Consider the following 9,618-nt stretch of genomic DNA (forward strand, 5'->3'; position numbering starts at 1 on the left):
TCCCTTGCACGCCCCCCATGAGACCCACATTCCCAACTCAATGTCCACATACTACATTCGTATTGCCCCTGCGTGTTACACTCATTACTCGCGGCAGACAATCTTACCGAGTCCCGTAAGAGTTCGGGCAATACGTAGGCATCCGCACAGAAGAAGGACGTCAATGGCCGGTTAGCCTTAACTACACTCCTGGAAATGGAAAAAAGAACACATTGACACCGGTGTGTCAGACCCACCATACTTGCTCCGGACACTGCGAGAGGGCTGTACAAGCAATGATCACACGCACGGCACAGCGGACACACCAGGAACCGTCGAATGGCGCTAGCTGCGCAGCATTTGTGCACCGCCGCCGTCAGTGTCAGCCAGTTTGCCGTGGCATACGGAGCTCCATCGCAGTCTTTAACACTGGTAGCATACCGCAACAGCGTGGACGTGAACCGTATGTGCAGTTGACGGACTTTGAGCGAGGGCGTATAGTGGGCATGCGGGAGGCCGGGTGGACGTACCGCCGAATTGCTCAACACGTGGGGCGTGAGGTCTCCACAGTACATCGATGTTGTCGCCAGTGGTCGGCGGAAGGTGCACGTGCCCGTCGACCTGGGACCGGACCGCAGCGACGCACGGATGCACGCCAAGACCGTAGGATCCTACGCAGTGCCGTAGGGGACCGCACCGCCACTTCCCAGCAAATTAGGGACACTGTTGCTCCTGGGGTATCGGCGAGGACCATTCGCAACCGTCTCCATGAAGCTGGGCTACGGTCCCGCACACCGTTAGGCCGTCTTCCGCTCACGCCCCAACATCGTGCAGCCCGCCTCCAGTGGTGTCGCGACAGGCGTGAATGGAGGGACGAATGGAGACGTGTCGTCTTCAGCGATGAGAGTCGCTTCTGCCTTGGTGCCAGTGATGGTCGTATGCGTGTTTGGCGCCGTGCAGGTTAGCGCCACAATCAGGACTGCATACGACCGAGGCACACAGGGCCAACACCCGGCATCATGGTGTGGGGAGCGATCTCCTACACTGGCCGTACACCACTGGTGATCGTCGAGGGGACACTGAATAGTGCACGGTACATCCAAACCGTCATCGAACCCATCGTTCTACCATTCCTAGACCGGCAAGGGAACTTGCTGTTCCAACAGGACAATGCACGTCCGCATGTATCCCGTGCCACCCAACGTGCTCTAGAAGGTGTAAGTCAACTACCGTGGCCAGCAAGATCTCCGGATCTGTCCCCCATTGAGCATGTTTGGGACTGGATGAAGCGTCGTCTCACGCGGTCTGCACGTCGAGCACGAACGCTGGTCCAACTGAGGCGCCAGGTGGAAATGGCATGGCAAGCCGTTCCACAGGACTACATCCAGCATCTCTACGATCGTCTCCATGGGAGAATAGACGCCTGCATTGCTGCGAAAGGTGGATATACACTGTACTAGTGCCGACATTGTGCATGCTCTGTTGCCTGTGTCTATGTGCCTGTGGTTCTGTCAGTGTGATCATGTGATGTATCTGACCCCAGGAATGTGTCAATAAAGTTTCCCCTTCCTGGGACAATGAATTCACGGTGTTCTTATTTCAATTTCCAGGAGTGTATATGAAGATGCTATCGGTTCTTCCGGACATGTCCGAAAGAACAGATACCATCTTCAAATACTCAACGGAAATGCACTGCCGTGGCTTCCGAAGCGCACCGCACAGCGAACAGAATATAAGTCCCGAAAATTAAAACACGTGAAATAAATGCATTAACCTTACTACTGATTGTTGTACCTGCGCAGAAGTAGTCCGGAAGAAGTGAGTGAAAGAAAACATCGAATTCAACAACAACACTCTTCTCGAAAGAATATTTGTAAGCACTTTAACGTACCCGCAATAATGGTTACTGCAGTTGGTTGGATAACACTTATGTAGAAAGTTATGTTTCCGTCCATACATTTTGCACTTCAAATTGTAGCAGTGGTTTTAGCTACCAGCATTCCAGCGTGGCTTTTCACACTTTTCCGGCGTTTTGCTTAAACACAGTTCATCAGTACTGGCATCAGTCGTAGGCAAATGCGATCGCCGTCATGTTCATAATTATGACGATTTCATGAGTCGCCCGCAGACGTTGCAGACGCCTAGGCTACAACCATTGGATCTTTTCGTTAGTTTTGATTTGTATTCGTATTTACTGAAGTGCCTCTGCAAGATGTCAAGGCATTGTGACATTGCTCAAATTTGTGCTTATCTGAACCTGTTTCTTATTTAATAAACAATATTTTGCACAGCTCTAAGCTGGAGTTCAACAATGTTATTCGCCTCTAAACCCGGTAGTGAATTTAGCGGCAATCCTTTTCCCGATATTTTATTCGTACCAACAAAGACACTTTTGCGCAGAGTGATAGCGCGCCGGTGTCTTGAGACAGTGCATGTTTATAACCCAAAACGTGCAAATATAATCAGTCCAGTACAGTGTTTCCCGGTGCTGCCAGTGGCGTAGTTGGAGATCGTGTATAATATTTATCCAAGTTCCACTGGACATTCAGGAAATGTGACACGCTCCTGTTGCTCATAGTCGGAAATGCACATCATGTATATTTCAACTTTTTACATCACAAACCAGTCGCTTTATTGGTTTCAATTTAGCATTCATGGCGTCTGAACTCCGCAGGCAAACGCTACCAGTCAATATCCTACAATCAACACACAGGTCCAAATCCAGCCGCGTGTTCGGCTTACGAGGAACGAACAGAGCACTTACGTAACATTAGTGAGGCCACCTTAATGCGCTTTTGAGGCAATGTTAATTGACAAACGAACTCGGCCTCGTAAGAAAATTGTTGAGGCAACGCAACGATTTGTTCCGTTAGTTATCAGCGCGACTAGCCTCGCAATGTCTGTGTGGCACCACCCGCCACCTGCTGCGTGACCATAGGCTTGTGACAGAGGGAAACGCGGAGGTACAGGCGCGGACTGCTACGAAGTCCATGGCGTTTCCGGAAATCTTCACCTAAGACATTGTAGATGCAGAAATGAGGGCTCGGTTGTACAATGACTTGTACTCTTGAGAGTGTCAGTAACAATGGTATTAGCTTAAAATTTGTGGAGAGTAAGGCGAAAGTTCCATTTGACGACTTTCAGAAGTGGTGATATCAGTGCAGCGGTAGATGAGAATTCCTTCAAATGGGGAACGCGGATCAGTTTTCAACACATTCTGGAAGAAAATGCACTACTGGCCATTAAAACTGCTACACCAAGAAGAAATGCAGATGATAAACGAGTATTCATTGGACAAATATATTATACTACAACTGACATGTGATTACATTTTCACGCAATTTGGGTGCATAGATCCTGAGAACTCAGTACCCAAAATAACCACCTCTGACCGTAATTAATGGCCTTGATACGCCTGGGCATTGAGTCAAACAGAGCTTGGATGGCGTGCACAGGTACAGCTGCCCATGCAGCTTCAATACGATGCCACACTTCATCAAGAGTAGTGACTGGCGTATTGTGACGAGCCAGTTGCTCGGCCACCACTGACCAGACGTTTTCAATTGGTAAGAGATCTGGAGAATGTGCTGGCCAGGGCAGTAGTTGAACATTTTCTGTATCCAGAAGGCCTGTACAGGACCTGCAACATGCGGTCGTGCATTATCCTGCTAAAATGTAGGGTTTCGCAGCGATCGAAAGAAAGGCAGAGCCACGGGTCGTAACACATCTGAAATGTAACGTCCACTGTTTAAAGTGCCGTCAATGCGAACAAGAGGTGACCGAGACGTGTAACCAATGGCATCCCATACCATCACGGCGGGTGATACGGCAATATAGCGATGACGAATACACGCATCCAATGTGCGTTCACCGCGATGTCGCCAAACACGGATGCGACCATCATGATGCTGTAAACAGAACCTGGATTCATCTGAAAAAATGACGATTTGCCATTCGTGCACCCAGGTTCGTCGTTGAGACACGATCGCAGGCGCTCCTGTCTGTGATGCAGCGTCATGGGCAACCGCAGCGCCGGCCGGTGTGGCCGTGCGGTGCTAGGCGCTTTAGTCTGGAACTGCGTGACCGCTACGGTCGCAGGTTCGAATCCTGCCTCGGGCATGGATGTGTGTGGTGTCCTTAGGTTAGTTAGGTTTAAGTAGTTCTAAGTTCTAGGGGACTGTTGACCACAGATGTTGAGTCCCATAGTGCTCAGAGCCATTTGAACCATTTGAACCAAGCAACCGCAGCCATGATCTCCGAGTTGATAGTCCATGCTGCTGCAAACGTCGTCGAACTGATCGTGCAGATGGTTGTTGTCTTGCAAACGTCCCCACCTGTTGACTCAGGGATCGAGACGTGGCTGCACGATCCGTTACAGCCATGCGGATAAGATGCCTGTCATCTCGACTGCTAGTGATACGAGGCCTTTGGGATCCAGCACGGCGTTCCGTATTACCCTCCTGAATCCACCGATTCCGTATTCTGCTAACAGTTATTGGATCACGACCAACGCGAGCAGCAATGTCGCAATAGGATAAACCGCAATCGCGATAGGCTACAATCCGACATTTATCAAAGTCGGAGACGTGATGGTACGCATTTCTCCTCCTTAGAAGAGGCATCACAACAATGTTTCACCAGGCAACGCCGGTTGCTGTTTGTGTATGAGAAATCGGTTGGAAACTTTCCTCATGTCAGCACGTTGTAGGTGTCGCCACCGGCGCCAACCTTGTGTGAATGCTCTGAAAACCTAATCATTTGCATATCACAGCATCTTCTTCCTGTCGGTTAAATTTCGCGTCTGTAGCGTGTCATCTTCGTGGTGTTGCAATTTTAATGGCCAGTAGTGTAGTTCAGGTGCCCATCTAGTCATCCTCGCGTCATCAGATAAGGTCAGAACTGTATTTTAAACAGCTATGTTCTTCTACAGGATTGTTCTCTCAACAAGCTAGTCCTTTGCTCATAGTGACCGCTACTTCGGCGGGACCTTAAACGCTAAGATCTGTTCTTTATTTCCGAACGCATCAAGCTATAACTGTCGAGAACAAGTCGGTTCTCTTTCTATTTGGAAGAAGGTGGATGTTGGAGAAATCACAATGATAGGTGGTAGGATTTAAGTATAAAGATAACCTTGATCGAACTAGAACAATGACTAGTTCGAAGCATCTCTTCTGCACGTACTATTCATTGATGCTGTTCACCCGTACCTAGTACCTGTTTTCTTCGTAAGGAACATTTCCCTGTGCGGTATAGTCCATTCTGAACATAATAGCTGCTCGTACGAGAGGATGCTGAAAAGTTCCTGGCTTTGCCTATAAAGACTAAAGCTAGAGTTTTGAAATTACCCATTTATTCAATATATCCTCCCCTGAAACTGATACTCTTGGTACATCGTTGTTGCCGCTTCTCTAGTTCGTGCAAATAAATGTCATGTGGTTGGTAGCGAAACCAATTCTCCGCAGCCTCTTTGACTTCTTTAGTGACCTGGAAACGATTACTCACCCGAAGTTCCTTCAAGTTCAGAAATGGATAATAATCCGAGGGTGGTAGGTCTGCCGATTAGGGGTGATTGTTCACTGGTTGGAAGCCCAGGGTCTTCAATTTTGCACACACAACGTTGGACGTGTGCACAGGCTCATTGTCATGCAACAAACGAATCCCTTTGCTCAACTTTCCTCGGCGATTTCTCTTAATTGCTTTCTTCAGCTGGTCCAGCAGGTTAGCATAATATTGTCCGACTATAGCAGATTCCTGAGGTAAATAGTCCAGCAACAGAATGCCGTCTTTGTCCCAGAAGACGGACGTCATCACTTTTTTGGTCGATTTCCGGGTGCCGAATTATTTCGACTGTGGGGACCCGCTATGACACCATTGTTTTGATTGTTCCTTGATTTCAACCTCATAAATATGGAGCTAAGTTTCATCTTCAGTCCCTTACCAATCCAAAAAATCTCTGGAGATTCAAAATGGTGCAAAATGTATTACGATATCTCAACACGTTCCAACAGCAGATTGCGGTTCAAACATTTCGGCACCCATTTCACTGTATCCCGGCTATCTTTTTGGTGGATATTCGTCGGTCCTGAAGGACCAGATCTTTCACTTCATCGGATGCTGCAGCATCTGCTGCAGTTTGAGGGCCATCAATGCGGGTCTCGCCTTCAACAGTGAAATGGCCAATCGTCAATGTTGTAGGAAGCACATTTCTCTCCCAGTGTTTGTGGCATCTCAGTGTGAGTGTCCTTTCCAGACTTTCCCTGGAGAAACAAAAACTTCACGATGGCCCGTAACTCTAAAGACGAGAAACTTGTGATTCTGCCATCTCGGCTATCACCTGCAACAAAACCAAGAATACGAACACTGAACACCTGATATTTACACAGTTACATATTAAGATTTCGTACTTTCAAGTGAGCCTCCATTTTTTTTTTTCACCTATAAGGCAACAAACCCCTCGTATAATATGTTGTCCAAAGTGTTGGGAGACAGTTTCACTCTAAACAACCTCTGGGCCTGGAATACCCGGCAATATGAGTGTACTATAACGCGGTTTCACACGCTTGTCTGGTGTTTCTCATTATACGCCTCAGAACAAACAGTTAAAACAACACAATTCACAAAAAATACACCATTTCTATGTGCACGGTAGGAAAACTTTCATGACGATCTGATCCCAGTAATGGCGGAACAACACGAATGAAGGCACGGGGTTACGGCTTGAGCAAAGCGTAGTTGAGATGTTAATGGAATAACACGGCGTGTTTTTGCTCCTTTCGTGCTGCTACAACTACGCAACAAGTTAGGAGTGCACAGCAACGATGGATCGAGTTACGCGAATGCAATAAACCACGGGCGATTCCGCCTTACGAGCACCTGCAATTTATCTGCCGGCACACGAACACAAACTTCACAAGCTGCCTTGCATGGTTGACAAGCGGTTGGTTTTACTGGATAACTGTATTGTATGGAACTGCGGACCTAGAACTGGTGGAGTGGCTTCATCCCCGCCGTAGCCCTCAGTGGTTCACAACCCCACAACGGGCCACAGCAGTACACTCACCCCACCCCCACACCGAACCCAGGGTTGTTCTGCGGTTCGGTCCCCAGTGGATCCCCCAGGAACGTCTCACAGCAGACGAGTGCAACCCCAATGTTCGCGTGGTAGAGTAAGTATGATGTACGCATAGGTGGAGAAAGTGTTTGCACAGCAGTCACCGACATAGTGTAACTGAAGCGGAATAAGGGGAACCAGCCCGCATTCGCCGAGGCAGATGGAAAACCGCCTTGAAAACCATCCACAGGCTGGCCGGCACTCCGGACCTCGACACTAATCATCCGAGCGGATTCGTGCTGGGGACCGGCACGCCCTCCCGTCCGGAAAGCAGTGCGTTAGAGCGCACGGCCAACGGGTAGGGCTTGTATAACTGTATTACTCCAGCTGTGAATCGACTCAGCATCCTGCCATTCTGTGTCCCATATTGAAATGCTGCACGCTGTACATACAGTAGATTATCGTCTTTCGCATCTGTATCCGAATCGAACACGAAAGCGGCTTATGCTTCGTGTACTCAAAGTACCCCCCGCCATACACCCTACAGTGGCTTTGCAAAGTGCATAATATATAAAGAGATGGTTTTGGAGCTCTTACTTTTCATTTTTCATGTGGAGCAGGCTGCTGTGCCCCATGGTAGGCTCAGGGACTTTTAAGCCAAATACCAGGTGATCCCGTAGTGCGACGGAGGGAGTCGTAATTACGAATATTCAGGAAGGAATTTCCAGTTTCGGTTTTTCCTTACAACCAAGGGAAACCTCGCGAAAATATTGTGTGGGGCCGGGGAACTGGCGCTATATTTAATTTAATTCTGAGACAGTATTTCCTAAACAACAAGTACGAAAGCCTAATGCATGTGAAGGTGTATTTATGCATACTTCCTGGGTATATGCAGTTTACCTACATCGTGACTTTGCAGTTTTTATTACCATTTTTTTCAGTGTCAGAATGTAGGCTCAACCGCCTTTCACATTGAAAAAGTACCAAGTTTGACGCCTTTAGACCTTTTACATTGCTTATGCTTTTTTTTACATTAATTTTTTACATTAATTTTAACAACCGCAACTTCGTCTCCATAGTGGATAAAATCTTTCTTTTTGTTTACATTTTTCATTCTCTACTCCAAGGAGCAAAGCGGACTGCCTGAATGAGATCCTCCTGATTCGGAATGTCTGAGAGGAGACTTCCACCTTCAGTATTCGCCTTATAACCAGTACAAACCTCCCAAAAACCTTGACCGAACTGGCTGATTGGAGAAACTTCATTTTTTCCGGGGAAATGTTATCAGTGGTATCAGTCTTAAAATTCAGTGTATATGTTAGTTAAGTGCGTGTGTGTGTGTGTGTGTGTGTGTGTGTGTGTGTGTGTGTGTATGTGTGTGTGTGTGTGTGCGTGTGTGCTGTAATATACACTGCAGTTTCGAAGTTAAATTATTTTATTTATGAGTAATTACATCATCGCTGTTATAATGAGCATAATCCTTGCCAACGTTGACTTAATAGTACAGGTAAGAATCGGTGTCAGGATTTGTTTTATTTTGTTTGTGAACTTACTCTTTGTCTGAACGTGCTGACGAGCAGTACATAATTTTGACTGCACGTATTTTCTACATTATTTGTTGTGCTACTGACTCACGGGTTATTTGTAGCGATTGCACGACGATAAATAACTGTTAATAAGTAAGGTAAAGTAAGAAGTCTTATCTTAGTAGCTCAGCAACTGCTGCTTCGCTCGCATAGAGTGTATGGTCTGCACAGATATTTTTTTTTTTTTTTACCTTTAATCGAATTTTCATGTTGTTCAGAAATTGAGACATCTTCTAAGCTTTTCACACTAAATAAACCATAGAAGCAGGATCGTTTCCGAGTGTGCTTCTGACCAAAAAGCGATTATGGTAGCTAGAATCGTCTTTTGAGTACTTTTGGTGATATTTCAAGGGAGACTTTCATCCCCTAACAAATATTTCTTTAGAAGTCAAATACTAATTATCATAGACATAGATTTAAAAATGTTTTAATATGACGAGATATTTTCATAAAAATTTGCATCCCCTATTTCACCCTTTAGGTGTTTAATTTCCAAAAGCATCTAACCGAGAGGTTAAATACTAAGTTTCATAGATGAAGCTTTAAAAATGCTTTAGCTGGTCTTTCATAATGACTTATTTTCAAAAAAGTTTCACTTATTATTTCATCCCCATAGGGGTTAAATTTCGAAAAATGCTGAAACACTTATTTCTTTATTCCTGACCGAGAAATTAAACATCAATTTTCGTAGTTCTTACTTCACATTTGCCTTAATAGCGACATATTTGCAAAAAATATTTCATCCCCTGCTCCATCGCTTTAGCGTTGGAATTTCAAATAATCCCTTCTTAAACGATGCCTACAGTATAAGATTTCCCAGTTTCAAGTTTCTATTCTTAGTGGTTTGGGATGGGTGAGAGTCAGTCAGTCGGAACATTTCCTTTTATAAATTGGTTTGAACCTAGTGTTACTATTACATTTACTGTTTAAGTGTTTTGTGCACTAGCACTTACCGAGCGAGATTACTTAGGCATGGTCAGGAATACCCATTCTGGAGATCAA

This window comes from Schistocerca americana, chromosome 1 (genome assembly GCF_021461395.2).
Source record: "Schistocerca americana isolate TAMUIC-IGC-003095 chromosome 1, iqSchAmer2.1, whole genome shotgun sequence".
In the NCBI taxonomy this organism is placed as follows: Eukaryota; Metazoa; Arthropoda; class Insecta; order Orthoptera; family Acrididae; genus Schistocerca; species Schistocerca americana.